Raw genomic sequence first — 16,301 nt, forward strand, 5'->3', positions numbered from 1 at the left:
AACCTGGCTGAGAGCAGGTCTGCAAAGCTAGGTCAAAACCCATTTAGTTAATTTTCATGTATCAGTGCCCACATTCATCAAATAAGAAATCTCTCATTTGTAAAATACTAATCTTGTTATCAATATTTAGTCGGACGATGGATGCTATAATTATAAACTGAAAGTGTCTGCTCCGTTACCATCTGCAGCAGCAGTTTCAGCACAGAGTAGTGGGGTGAGATGTCTGTCCTCCCTCCTGCTCTCTGTTGTAAACACACATAGCTGTTAGCGAGCAGCTACTGTCATGTCTCCCCAGGTCTCGGTGCTTGTTTCTCTCGCCAGATGGCAGGAGGGCTGCTCCGGTTCTGGTTCTAAGTGGCGGTCGTCCTCTGGCTCGTCCCCGCGTCTGTGTGTGCTGCAGCATGGCTGTATATGGAGGATGACCCACTGGCAGCAGCTTTAAGCCCTCTGTCACTAACGCTTAAGTAAGGGGAAGATCTAAACTAAAAATCTAATGTAAAAAAATCAAAGTAAGTGCTCTACAGATATTGAGAATAATTGATGAATATCTCATCTTGTAAAATGTCTGGTGTAACTGGTAACACTGGTGTTACAAGTTTATTAACGGGTGGGAAAATTTCTCACCATGTCATCCCTAATCAGTAGAATGGTGTGCATATGTGTGTGCATGTGTGTTCTTGTATACTTACACTATAGATATAAAATGAGAACCCACTTATAAAAACAGTGCTCCATAGCTCTCCAAGTGGTTAAAAATTCCATAGGGTACCTTTAACACCTTGTTCCTGCTCTTACTCTCTAGTTGGATATGTAAAATAAGAGTGGGAGAACATTTGATAAGATTCCTGCAAGGTTGGGAATTTTGTTTCCCTAAGTAATTAACACAATTATTTTAAACCTGATCAGTTTGGCACAAAAATGTGATTACAGTGGAAAGCAAACCTTCCTTCCTCTTTGGCATTTTATCTTGACACAGATACATTGCTGTATAGTTGCGGTACAAGAGGGATTTACCTTTAATAGCTTTCCAAAGGGAACTTTGAATGATATTTGCTCTGACAGTGCATAGCCACGCATTTAAGAGTTCATCTTGGGAATTAGTTGGGAGCTACCCAAGTGTACGCTTTGACTGCCACCAGAACACTCCACCCGGTGTACATTCATCTTCTGCTTTGAGATTCCCATCGTTTGCATTCAGACTTTGTCTGAACCTTATTTTTATCAGCCTATCACAATCACAGCTATGTTCACTTAAACACAGCGTAAAAGTTGAATGAATGAAGACAAGAATGATAGAAACACAAATATAAAAACAATATTCTTGCAGCTTGTAGTGAAGGTGCTAAAGTGCAGCTGAGGTATAGTCCATAACAAACCACCTGGAATATGTACAGAATTGATAACTTAACTGTTAAAGGTACAAAAGGTAGCCTGGTAACAAGTACTAGCTAAGTTTAATGTAAGGTTGGATATATGTCAGTATTACCATAATGGGTTATTTCAAATGTTGAAGCCCTCATAGTCAATCCCATTATTTATTCTCTTCTACGTTTTCTAATAACCATGTTACCACCAAATTCATGTAAGCCTTGCTATTTATTAACACTGTTTCATAATTAATCCACAACTCACTGAGGCTCCAGCATGACTAAATGTTTTGAATATCTTTTGATGACAACATAGGAAATTAATTCATTAATTAATTCTAATGAATGTCATTTGTCCACATAGTTCAGCAAAGTTACAAATCGAGAAACATATTGCAAGTGAATAACGTGTATGTATACATATACATGTATGGAATATGTACAGTATGTAGCAAATAGTGTTAGCTGTTTCCTATACTGGGGCTGCTTATTACTTGGCTACATGGCAAAAAGAAGAAGTGTCACACTAGTTGTTTTGTCCTAGTTGTACTGTATTGTGTTCATGTTTTGTGGGAACTTACAACTTCCTCAACTTGACATGAACAGCAACCTTTTTAATGAAAAACATTTCTTTTTGATGATGACATGCATGTATTCTTTGTTTTTGTCATGTTTTTCTTTTCGGTTTATGTTCTTATAACAAAGCCAAAACTTGTGAATAAAATGCTGTTCAACAACTTACACTAAAGTTTCAGATGTGTGAAGCACCGTGAATCTTGAGAAAATAAAAAAAAGTTTCCCTTCTGATAATATTCACTAGTTTTGAGGCTTGTCTTTTTCACAGAACCTGATGAGTATGTTATACTCAACTCAGGCCTATCATTTATAGTAAGAAATCAATATTTACCTTTGTGCTAGGATGGGCTGTATCCATTAGATGAAGGAGGATAGGACAGGTGTTTTTAAAAGACTGTTAAAATACATGATCTGACAGACAATGAGGTGTCCTAATATGGGATTTTTATGGTCACTCTCCAGCCAATCAGGGGCTGGTATTTTCAGTGGTGTTTTCAGAGCATTTATTCAACTTTGCAGCGAGTGCATTATGTTTTTAAAGATGGGTTTTGTATTCCTAGGAGAACATGACTGCTGAGAATTTCACAGGTTGTGCTCTACTTTGATCAGCCTATTTTGGCCGCTCTGAGAACATAGCTCTGGAGAGCAGCGATATGACAGGTTGAGTCTTGACTTCTGCTTTTAGAGACTCCCCCACTGCTCCATGCAAGTGTGTGTATGTGCTTAACTCTGCTCTGAATCTGGGTCAGTGCAGTGTCGGCATATTAGCTTTCCATAATGACAAATGACAGGGATTGTAGTCACAAAGTTAGTGTCGTATAGTGAAGAGGCTCTGATGCCCATTTTATGCAGTGCAAGCAGAGTTTAAACTTTTGAATATTTTTATCTGTGACAGATATGCATGTATTTGCAAAACTCCAGGGCTAGGAATATTCTTAAAAAAAGAATTATTTCTTTCTGAGAACCCACGATTTTGAAAGCGTTTTACCCTGATGCTGTCATGAGACAAAGAATCAGCTTAACATACTATATCTTCATTGATACTCTCTTTTAGCATTTTATGTTGTAGCAGTCTGCCAATGTCTGTATCTATGAGGGTGGAGAAGTTTTCCATTTAAGTGTTAAAAGTCAAAAATATTAATAAATATTAACAACAATACCCTCAAGGCCTATCTTGCTTAGAATTGCTGGCATGAAAAAATATCTTTTTTTTAAAAATTCTTGTTTTTTGTTCAGAACTATTCTATGATGACATTGCTTCCCTTATCAATCAATCAATCAATCAATCAATTTTTTATTTATATAGCACCAAATCACAACAAAAAGTCATCGCAGGGCACTTTTCACATAGAGGAGGTCTAGACCATACTCTTTAATTTACAGAGAGCCAACAATTCCCCCATGAGCAAGCACTTGGCGACAGCGGTAAACTTCCCTTTAACAGGTAGAAATCTCAAGCAGAACTCAACACAAGGTTTCCATAGGAACACTATGTGCCCCAATCTTAAAATTACTTTCTGTGAATCTTATAGGCTTTTTCTGTTCAATTACAAAAATAGTATGTTTTGCCATTACCCTTGTAATTGCAACTTTATTCTCTTTATTGTCCAAATAGTATTAAATATACTAAACTCTGGTTGTTTTAGAACTTGATTTGACCTTAGCTCTTTGCTCCCTGAATGCTTATCATGTATTAACCTCATTTGTTAATACATTCATGGCAGTAAAGTTAATCCATGTCAATGTGGACTCACAGAAGGAGGAGCCTTATTTAGTTTCTGCCTGTCAGACCTCAGGATGTGACCCCAAAGAAGTGAAATGAAATAATACTGTAGTACTGTTACTGAGCCTTAAATATGCTCCATGTTTTTTGGATACCTAAAGTCTGTCCATAGTGTTAGGGCTTTGTGCAAGGATGTCTTGCACATTTTTAAGTCAGTCACACTAATGGCCGCTGAGTTATGGTCATTTAAATTTATAATTTTGAAGTCTCATCTAAAGGAAAAATGTATTTTTCAGGATTGCTCAGAGCTATTATGCCCATTGTTTACCTAAATTTGATTGCAATTACTCAATGCATTCAAGACTTATGGCAGGTAATATAAAATTTACCTTGCCAGACAGCTGGATTTGCAAGATCACAAGATCACGCAAGAATCCATCTTGTCAGGCTTCAAGTTAAGCGCTTGTGTCCGAACCACCAGATGGTTCATGCAATCGCCTGCCAAGAATTTTTTTGAAAGTGCCTACCCTTTTCCAAAGAGTTTCCAAGGACGACTTCTCAGATGGTTCTGTGTAACAAACCATCTGGCGCGTCGGGTTAATATAAAATAGCCCATACCTAGAAAACTTTGCCAAACAATTATAATGGTATGGCATGTCTAACAAGACAAATTAAGACCTTTTGTCAAGATCATCCAAATTAGAGCCCCATCGAGGCCAATACCAATATTGATATAGCAGCTGATTTGGTTATCACAGAATTTGTAATATTTAATGAAAGATATTTATTGAGTGGGATGTGTTACTGTTGAAAATAAAGTTCAACAGTGCTCTCTGACAAAGTATTTAGTGGTGACACTTGTTTCAAAATTACCTCAAACATATCTTTGGCATTTTTATACAGCAACTTTTTTTTAACTTATCAGCTGGCCAGTTTATTGGTTGACTTCTCATCCAAATATGTACCTACATTGGTGAAGATTGGATGCAATTTGTGGGAATGATGGTGAATTAATTCAAATTAGTGGGTATATGTCTTCTCAAGGTGCAGTAGAGAATGAACCTCCACACTCAAGCAGACAGTCTGATCATAAGAAAATTGATATTGCCTCTACTGATATAGTTGTCTTGAACCAAGGAAATTTATTCACAGTTCTTTGGTCCATCAACATTACATTGAATTTCCACCAAATATCACTGTCACAGATTTTTTAGATAGCTACTAAGTAACAGACAAACATACAGGACCACATACATAATCCCTTTGACAGAGGTAATGATGGCTCTATAGTTAATGGCATGTGGTTAATTCCGAAGACTGTATAAATCCATCTATCCACTCATCCATTTTTATCTGATTATCCTTTCCGTGCTTGTGTGTGGGAGGGTGCTAGAGACCGACCCAACGTGCAGTGGTTGTGAGAGGCAGGGTACAGCCGGGACAGGTCAGGTACAAACTGTCAGGGTTAAAACACACAGACAGCCACATGCACACACGTACAGGGAGTTTAGAGTTTCCAGTTCACCTCACCTGCTTGTCTTTGAACTGCGGGAGCAAACAAAAGTTGAAGTGGTTTTCATGGTTGTGTACTTTAATGAAAGCTTTTCATGCGAGAAGATGTGAGTTAAGGTCTGTCAGGTTAGAATTGGAAAATTCGCTGACCTTTGAATCTATGTGTATCTGACTTCCTGTTAGCAACTGTGAGCATGGTGAAGTCGCAGATGGAGCAGTGGCAGAGGACAGGCTTCTCCATGGGAGGAACATTTGGTAGGGTGCAACAGAGTGTGTTTTTAGTTAGTAGATGGAAGAGAGACTCTTCTTGCAGCTTTTATGGACTTTTATGGTATGTTGGTGTGGTGATAAGACAAAAAATTACAAGTCTTTAATTGCTTAAGTCTTTTGATTTTTAGCATAAACTCCATTAAATGTGTTTTGTATTATTTACATCATTGAAGGAACGTACTGTATTCAGAATATCAGTGCATACATTTGTGTGCATTACTTGAACACTACACCCATGTAGACAAATGCAAACATATATAAATACATTATTCTGGTGTATACTTCCTCAGTCAATTGAACAAAACTAGAGATTAAATGAATAACATATTAGTGTGAAATGTTTTTCAATTTAAACACACAGGAAGACTCATCAGAATACACAAGCTCACTCTATTCCTTTATTGCCAAATCCACAGCAAGTCATATGGGACACTTTATGACTGATGATATTTTTCCAAATATATAACACCAAAACCACAGGCATTACATGAAGCAAGGACAGCAGGGAATATCTGTTTGTATTAGTATGGCCAACAGTGTTGAAGAGTACTAGTCACTGCCATCTGTTTTCTTTGGTATTGCCAATAGACCGCTGGATAGAGTAGCTCTATATGAGAGGTGCTTAATCAATACACACACAGGAACAGAGCTCTGACTCAGCAGACTATCTGTCTTAACTGTCACCGTTGTGTTTGCCTGCTTTGTCTAGATGCACCGATCATCCTGCCACAGCTTTCAGCAGTTGGGTGTCTTCAACACCAAAGTACTGTATGTAAAGGAGAGAGAGTATTGAGATTGTTTTTATTTACTTCCATCAAGACTATATGCACCATTCATCCCTCATTTTTGACAAAACAATGCAGGAACAACAACAATGCAAGCAATCCAATATGGATTTACCCAAGCTCAGTTCCAATCACAGAAGTAAGATCCAGCAACAGCAAAGAACACTATAAGAGCACTGCCATTAACCTTAGAAGTGTCACATTGTCTTTTTTAAAAATCTGAATATAGGAAGTAACCTAGTTGAAGAGGAACTTCTGGCAGCAAATGATGTGCCAGGAACACAGTAGGTAGCTGTATAATTACGAAATAAGCAAAAATATCCCCCAAGTGGGAAATTACAAGGAACACAGAATGGACTGTAGAACTGAAATGTAATTGCAAATTTGGGATTTTGTTACTCTCTGAATCTCTAATTTGGGGTATTAAGGTTCACAAGATTTGGACTTCTTAGATGTCAGAGTTTTCTTTTCAGTATTCATGGAAATCCAATTTCTGGATCACTGGTTCTTAACAGAAATGCTCTTTGTGGTCTTAAAAGCCCATCTTTCCCCTGGAGATTTTGGATTTGTACTCAGCAGTGAGTTCACTCAAGGGTGCAGGTCATGTCAAAAAGGTAACCCTGGTACACCCCTTTCCAGGATGTAGCCTGTGCCAGATTTCTTTGTCAGAGCACTTGTATTGAGTTGATAATAGAACCTTCCTGCTTGATTGTCTGCAAGATGTCCCTTGGGTGTGTAAGGTGTATCATTTGATATGACATTAATCAAAATGTCACTTAGGTGTGAATGAATCTGTACCTGACAAGACTTAATCCATGAGTCGTTGAGATGTTGCTGGTGTTCAGTGTAGTCTGTCAGAGATTGCCTGCATCTGTCTGTGCTACCTGTTATTAGCGCAGTTGAATTTGGCCTGGCCACTTTCTTAATTAGATCTTCAGTTCTAGATATTTAAGCATCAAATTCTAATGTCGAAATGTAGAAGCTCATGTTGGATTGGATACCACAGGGCCTAGCAACATAAGCATTCATGACAGCTAAATTCATGTTAATGGAAATGCTGCAGTGAACCTGCTCAGATCAGTAAGGTAAATCCATGAAGATCAATCAACTAAGTTGATCTCAGTCACTTGAATGTGCTTTTGAAGTCTAGCAATCTGAACAGGAGGTTATGAAGTAGAATCCAAATTAAAAAGAGCTATCATTCTGGCTAAGGGTGTACACTACTTCTTTGGTAAAATAGAAAATTACAGTGCAGAATTCCAGTGGACCTAAATCATTCTTCATCTCAGTGTATAAAAGGATGTCTAGACTCTTGTCATTTAAAGTGTTTTCTAAGCTCGGACTGTAATAAAACCATAAGGAGATTTGACAGTAGAAGCATTAATAGAAAAACTCAGACCCACACACATACCAAACACACACACTAAGCTCAGTTAACACCTGGTCGACTGAGGTAATTACTTTACAGCTGTTAGCTGTCTCTGTGCCATGTCATCAGCGTTTCAGGGAAGAGCTGACATTAGCAAAACCTAAGGTAATAATATTGTTTAATAGGCAATAAAAAAAAAACAGTATCAAGAAGACCCTACATTAAAGTAACAATCTTAAAGATCTGTTTCGTTCTCTTTGGCTGCACCTATGGTGATAAGCAGTAATTGCAGTTGTGTTTTTGGACCTCACTTCCCAGATATCCAAGTAGTGTCGCCTGTATGACATCAGTAACCATTTACTTGCAACACTAGCAGAGACTGGAAAAAACAGTACACCGCTTCACACACAAGTGAGTTGAAGACATGGATGTATTATAAGATATGGATAGGGCGCTTCCGCTCAGCCTTGCAGCCAATTTTTCCCAGTGGTCACTCACGGGATTGCAGCGAAAAATCCCCTTGCAGCCCAAAAGCATTTTCCCCATAGACCACCATTGTAAAAGAGACGTCTATAAAACTGTTAACAGGACACCTTGAACTGCAAACAAGGTCAATTATGGCTCTTTCTATTATGGATTTTTGAGCAATGGAAGTTTTATATAGTAAAACTTTCTTTGAGCCGAGAAGAGCGATTCAAAAATCTGTGACGTCATCACAATGTAAAGTCTATGGGCCGAGCAGGAACTCACAGACGGGGGCGCGGGGAATTACTATTCAGTTGGCCGCACAACACAGAAGCAAACCCGGAAACTAGAAACTTTTTTTGGTGTATGCACCAGCCAAGCAATTCTCATTGGACTGAATGTGCGCCATTTTTGGTCGAGTATCCAGCTGTCATAATACATCCATGGTTGAAGAGTGATACTGTTGTGTTAGCTCTGCCTGCCCTCTTTGGCCAACCACTGCTGGGTGATGGAAAATGCGTAACTAACTGTGTGCCGTTTTTTTTTTTTTTTTTCCGGGAATGTCGCCACCGACACCCAATTCGTGATACTGTGACTGCAAGGGCTTTCATCAGTGGGCCATAAACTCAGTCACCTTTGTGTGACTTCATTCGGCGGTAGATAGTGACTTAAATTGATTTAAATAAAAATCTTTGAGATTATAACTGACCATCTACTAAGTGACAAATGAGCTGACTTGTATGAAACGGCAGCATGTGGTGAGCTACGGATGCCATTGTTACCACACCTACACTATTGCCACGATATCCATGGGAACAGGAGTTTTACTATACATCCAAAAGGTCAGCTGTTACACACACGCAGTCCAGGTTCATACAGTGAAAATGCTTGGAGTAAAGCAGCCATTGTCTTGATAAATCCTGAGCTTCATCAGAGCTGTCTAAAAAGTTTTATTTCAGAAGCTTAAAGTTTAATTCTGTTTCCCCTGGAGAGTTTCCACTGTCCTGTCAAGTTTATAACTACAGTTTTTAGTTGTGCGCATGGAAACCTTTAGGCTACAATTACTGAAAGCAGCCTCTCTAATCTTTGAAGTGAATTGTTGAAAAAAACACTCATACATCAATACAACACTCTATAAAGAAATCACCTGGAAAGCTCGCGCTGCTCGACATAATTTAAAAAGCAATATAGCCTACAGGGACTGGTAGAGGTGGAGTGTAATGTCCACAAAAAACGGCTGTGTCGCGTTCCGGCTCTGTTGGGCTGCCAGAGACAATTCTAACCGGCATGTGTCAACAAGGGTTCATGTTCTTTTCCCCACTCCGTTATCTTTACACGCAGGGTCTATTTTTGCCAGACTAGCTCGCAGACGACAGAAAAAAAGAAATTATTGCAAGAACTGGGCCCATAGGTTGCCAGCCACCTGGAGGCAGGAGTGCCGCACCTTGGGGTGGGAGTGCTGCAGCACCCCCAGCAACCTTACTTCCCGAGACTATGATTGCCACTCTTACAATTCTGATTATGAAACATACGGTATGTCATTAATTTAGCAGTGTCCTGGTGCCCCTAGATAACACTATCTCTTGTCAGCATTAACAGTTTAAATCCCTTAATGGATGTTTGGATACATTCAGATATTTATTTATTTAGATATTTAGATAAATTTAGTTTTGAGGAAACAGAATCAAAGTCACTGAAAGCCAGTACAGCAACAAGAATTGTTTGGATGGTTGTGAAAGGTGGTGGTTAAAAAGTTTAATATCTCACCCTTCTCAACTCTTAGCAGTGACTTGCTTACATACTTTATCACAGTTGTGCAAAATTCAACACCAGCGCTAGGTCAGAGGGGGCAGAATAGCAATGCAGCTTTGAAGTTGCTAATTTGGGAAAAGGTGTTTGAGGCCAGATAAGTATAAGAAAAAGATTATTTCTCTAATACAACATACAAGGTTGTATGGTTCCTCAGCACTTAGTTTGTTGTTTTAGGCCATTTCTGAGTACATGTTTTTTTATTTTGCTTTCAAAGTGCATCTAAAACACAATCAGTCTTCAGTTTCTGTTTACCCATCATCAGACAAATTGAAGGTAAACACACTGGACTAGACGGTTTGTTTCAGAGCTAACTCACAGACTTACATATTCATACATACAATATTAAGAGAGCCAATTTAGAATCTCCAGTCAACCTAAACCACAGTGTGTAGCTTCAGACTGTGGGGAAAACAGAAGCACCTGAAGTAAACCCACTTGTTTAAGGGAGAGATATTGACATGGCACACAGGCCTGCAGTGCTATACGCCAAGCATCTGTGCTGCCCATCTGTGTGGTTATTCCATTAGAAAGTGTTTCCATGCAATAATTCACATGAGCAACAATATAATGGCCTTAATCAAGATGTTTTTATTTTATGTGCATATTTTAGTTGCTCTGGAGAAAACCTGAAAAACAAAGGAGCAGAGTATGATGGGTACTCTGTGAGGTTTATACGTACAGCATAGTTCCATGGCAAACCAGTACTTTATAATCCCAGGAATTTCTAATTACTTGTTAAAATGTTTGTCCAGAGTATTTACAGTTAGTACCAATAAATGATATGAATGAATATAATTGAAAAGATTTGCATGTTTTCGAGTCTTGTTCCAAAAGTGTTGTGCACCTTTTAGTCAACTACATGACATACCAATTTGCTGCTAATAGGAAGTAAGGCAGTTAAATACTTCATTATTGTATTGGACTGCACTTAAAGAGCACCTCTCTGGTCTTCCGACCGCTCAAAGCGCTTTACAATACATGTCAAAATTCACCCATTCACACACACATTCATACACTGATGGCAGAGGCTGCAATGCAAGATGCCTGCTCATCAGCATCTAATCTAATGCACATTCACACACACACATTCACACACCGCTGGCGCAGCCATTGGGAGCAATTTGGGGTTCAGTATCTTGCCCAAGGACACTTCGACATGCGGACTGGAGAAGCGCGGACATCGAACCACTGATCTTCTGATTAGTGGACTCTGATTAACTCTACCTTCTGAGCCACAGTCACTGTTTGTTGATTAATGTTCATTATTATACACCACAATAGTTTTATCTGTATCTTTTATCTCGCTAATTATGGAGTGTTATTTCTTCATGTTTAAAATCGCACTGTTTGCACTTTTTTCATTACGTCTTTCTTCCAGAAAACAGAGAAAAATATACAAACACTAGAGAATTTTGTAGTATTTGAAGTGTTAACACACAAAACAAAGAAACCTAATTAACAACAAAGCGACAATTTGGCGAGCATGCCTTGCCAAACACAGTAGTAGGCACATTATCTGCAGGCTGCGATGAATTGAGCAGTGTTATGCTGCTTTCCAGCACCTAAACCATTCACTGAACCACAGCCCTCAGTCCATCTAGCACCTGTGAAATGATGCATTCAGAGGTGTTTCATTTTACATACATGAAGGGGGCAGAATATTAGAAACACTTCTCAATATAATGTAAGGATGAACTTTGCCACAGTAACTCATATAATATAAAGTGAGTCTACACTGATTTAAGGCTGTAATGCATCCATTATAAAAACTTAGTGAGTAGTTAGTTTGGTAATGTACAGAAGCCTCTAGTGCAACCAGCTAGAAAGAGCTGTTGTTGGACTCAGACAAAGAGGCTTAATTAACTGGAAACAGTTCGTACCACTGCAGAACTCAACTCACCTGGCACTAGCATACAGACTAATCTTGCAGTCAGGATCACACTTCCCAATTCAAGCTAGAAAGTTCCCAAAGAGACAAAACCTAAAAACATAACAGTCGATTTTACTCTTCTGTAGAGAACACTTCAGTCATGGAATCAAATACATACTTTGTTGATTATAGTAGAATAATTTGCACCATTTGCATCATTCTTGATAAAATAATGAAAGAAAAAGCTGCTGAAAACAGTAAAATATGCTCTACAGTTGTGCACACTCTCACTTTATTTCAAAACTGCTTGGATTTTTGCCTATATATCAGTGTATAACCTAGAGGAATAGTGTTAATGTGAATGCTTGTGCCATACTTTCTTTTCCAGAAAATCCTAAAAACTCTAGCAGATGGCCAATTTTCCTCCATGTGCATTGTGTTATTCTAAACCCCTGAAACATTGCCATCCTTCCCCAGAAGCCTGTCCTGGTACAGTAGGAAACAGATTTATCCCAGAAATATTGATAGGAATGTAAAAGTAAACAATGCTTGCATCAGCTGTACACAGAAAAAGCAGGTATACATATTTATTATTTTATATTATTTACATATACATTTACAGTACAGTACATCTACAAGCAAAAACACACAAAACTCCTTTTCAAAACATGCACACAACAAAGTAGAAGTGCCTATACCAATAATATTGGGATTTTCTAGTTATAATACTATGCAAAAACAAACACAAAAAAACTACCTGGGTTACCTGCCAGTTGCATATATAAAAGCGTCTGAACTCGCTTTATAGGTATTTGAATTTCATTTTACTCATGCATTAAATAAATCATTTACTGCTCTGTCTTCTTTTGCTCCTCTCATGCATCAGTCACACACAGTTGTACACAGCAGATGGCGGGACATCTAACAAATTACAACAACTGAAATATGACTCATGCTCTTCACCAAAACATGTTGGTTGAACAAACAGATCTGAGGGAAGAGAGGTTTTATCCCCCTTAAGAAAATGCTCACTTGTTGGTGTGGAATCTGTATAAAAGGATAGAGTTCAGATCATTTAGACCCCTGTGTGTATGGAATATGGAGACACAAGTGACAAATGGACAAAGGAGGACACACAATTAAACATACAAGTAATTGAAACACCTCCCCACATTGCTTGTTTACCTTTACTTTACTTGGGTTAACTGCTGTTTAGGATGATGTTCTTTGGATTTGTGTCATTACTTTGGAATCAGTGAGAATTCTCTTCTTCTTTTACTTTGGTGGATGTGTTTTTCCTTTTTCCAATGCTGGCTGGTGTGAGGCCAACTCGTCAAAACTGGGGAACAGAATGCATGTCACTCACCAAACTAACAGATCATATTTTGTTTATTTTTCTAATTTCCTGGACAACAGTGATGTGTGATGAAGTCGGGATGTGCGTATTTGATGGTGCGATCTCGGTTGCTCAAATGGAGTGTTATCTACTTTGTTCTGTAAACTATAAGAAATGGTTATGGCCTAATATCTAATGTGTTGCACTTGTATTTGTTTGTGAAATAGTAATGTGAGATAGTAAAGTTCGACTCTTCTATTAGACCAGTGGCTGTGTTCTCATGGGGGAGATTTTTTAAATTTATTTTCAGAATAAATTTAAATCACTCTGTATCATCACATTTGATCTTAATCAGTGCTGAATGTGCTGAATATTGACATTACAGTTGACAGTCTCTTTGACAGTTGATGGCCTCTCAGCTGATTTAATTCTAGCTTTGTGTGAAATACCCTAATGTAAAAAACTTGACCTGATGTTATTTTGCTTCCCTGCTTATCATCTGTATCCCTGCCTGTTTTGAAAGGTTTTGAAAATTGGCTTTTTTAATGTGACTACATTACAAACGCTTTGTATGTCAATGAACTTTATGTGGTGTGCAGTGAGAAAACTTCCCAAATTTACAAATAAAAGATGTGAAGTGCACTCATTGACAGGGTCATGACATTTACAGAAATCTCCACCAACAATAAACTGCACCACATGAGTCACCAGTACATTTGCTTTCAGTCGCAGTAATATAATACAGTGGTGTGCTGTGATTTTCACACTTAACTTGCAGTCTTCTGTCTTTCAGATGAGCCTCCATTGTAATGACAGCATTTATATTTTATTGGGAGAGTCATGTCTCCTTTACTTTTCTCCTTAGGATGTGCATATTCTAGATTTAGACTCTTTAAAGATATACTAAACTGCACCATTATCAGCATCAATTTTAACAGATGTTCAAGTCCTTTTATTACTGATGACAATGACAAGAAGCATCATTTGTATGATATGGTAATCATGCACTGTAGGTTAGTGCAGGCAGTTGCAGTTTCTTTCAACTTTCAAACATTTACAGTTTACTTATAACTGACACACCTACAATAACTCATCACTTATTTCTTGACAAACTGCTTTCTATTATTGTTTTGGTTACATAATGTGTCAAGAATAGTTTCAACCCTGGTGTTTGAGAAGTTACACTGTACCATATACCAGTAAACTCTGTTTATTACATTACAGTTGCACTCTGGTATTTTTCATAGCACTGCTGTTTCCTCATCAGTGGCATGTTCTTTTGCCCAAAGCATTTTCATCACTCCTGCTTTTCACCCTACATATTATGTTCTGCCCGGAAAGTGTTATTATCAGGAAAGCTGTCCAATTAGTCTTTAAAAAGAGAGGCTATCATAGTCATCAAGTTACACTCAACTAGTACCTAACTAGCTGGTTGCTAATGTAAGGTGTCTGAAATTTATGCCAGCTAGACTGTTAGCATATAAAGACTGACTCGGGGGTTAAAAAATCTTCAGGCACCATGCATAATTTCAGATATAGAGCAGCTTTAACTTCATACAATACTTAATTCAATACATTGTACACATTTCCTCCTGGATAACTTTTCAGGCTCACAAATCTTTTCTTGCTTTAATCCCTGCTGACTGCTTTGCCAGTCTTTCTGAACAGTAAAAAGACACAGTCCACTGTCAAATGCCAACAACAAATTCCAAAATGAATTGAATGGAGTTTCTTTCTCTGGGAAACTCAACATAAATTAACCACACACTGACTAGAAGAGTGCATTCATCAGACAATAGCCACAACTTTGTATTTTTGCATATATTTAGACACTGAATGTAAACATTTTCTCTATAAATATGTTCCTTACAGAAATTTTTAGCACAAATGTGAGCTTGTGAATGTATAATTTGTGATGTATGAAGATTTTCTATTACATGCATAGTGCAAGTGTTCAGGTTTTGCCAAAACTAAATAAACAGACACTGTAACACTATAGCCAATCCCACTCTTCTCCTTGGTTTCAGGGGTAGCCTCAAACCAATATTGATATGATTGTGAAAATGTCAGAACAAACTGAGAAATTACATGCATCATTCCCTGAGGTTTTGTGAAACTACTGTGTATGATTGATTGATGGGTTGACAGACACATAAGGTCTAATTTATTGCCCCTTCCCAGATTTTCTTGTGGGGGACGAAAATCTAATGACACCAGCATAAGTGAGGTGCATTTTTTTAAAATATAGAGGCCTATGCTGAACTGTACAGGTAATAACTGAGTTGTAGTTTCATCATTAGTGCCAAGTTGCCAGATTTCCTACTGTTCATCTTAACCCACTGTGTGTAGTATTAGGGGCCTCTGGCCCAGATCTGTCATTCTTATTCACATTCTTTAGTCCCTTCTGCCTCATTGACATTGGCAGTAGACTGGGCCGGTCCCAGCTGGCCCATTCTAAAATTGCTTACTGTAGAAACACATCCCCACAGTAACAACAGACTGCTACCCCCTATGCCAGCTGTTTAGTCCTCACATTCACCTAATATAACCTCAGTGAGCTTAAGGGTTTTAAAAAAACTGTAATGAAAAAATATTCAGAGTTAAAGAGCAGCAGATTGTCTAAAGAACTGTACAGTTTAGACTCATTTTGTAGAGTTCGCCTGTTTTTATTTTTTACTTATGTGACGTCTGGTTTCAGCATTTTCTGCAGAGATGAGGCTCTTCAGAATGTAGTTGGATTAGCTGAATGAGTTGAACATCAGGTTAATTTTATCTGGAACCTTTCTCCTGTTTTTTTTACCTCTCCTTTTGTCTCCTTTTTCTTGGGTGCTCTTATTGTGCAACACTACAGTATAATGCAAAGTTTGTACCTGAATAATTTTAAATAGGCCTAATCAGAATGCTGCTCTGACTCTCTCAAAAGCATTGTTGACAAATCTGGGCCAAAACTGCAGCTAATAACCAGCTATACAAATGAAGATAAACTGTACAATTCTCCCTGAATTTACTGCAGCCTTACTCAATAAGTTCCAGCTTTGGAGAGATATATTGTAATGGAGCTAATTAAGGTTAGGGGGTTAGCCAGCTGTTAATTTATGGTTCGCTGGAATTGTTGACTGTACTTTGTTTTATTTGATGTCTAAACCTGTTTTGAGGACATCTAAGAAGTGAACCAGTGAAGCTATGGAGGATCTTTGTGCATGTTTGGACTGTACT

At 38.1% G+C, this 16,301-nt stretch overlaps 1 protein-coding gene across 4 annotated transcripts in view; it reads left to right on the plus strand.

The window, feature by feature from the left end:
• Positions 1-16,301, plus strand: part of ctnna2 (catenin (cadherin-associated protein), alpha 2) — a 337,649-nt gene that overhangs the window by 11,895 nt on the left and 309,453 nt on the right. The window lies entirely within an intron of this gene.

The sequence above is a fragment of the Thunnus albacares genome, chromosome 3 (assembly GCF_914725855.1).
Source record: "Thunnus albacares chromosome 3, fThuAlb1.1, whole genome shotgun sequence".
NCBI classification, from domain to species: Eukaryota; Metazoa; Chordata; class Actinopteri; order Scombriformes; family Scombridae; genus Thunnus; species Thunnus albacares.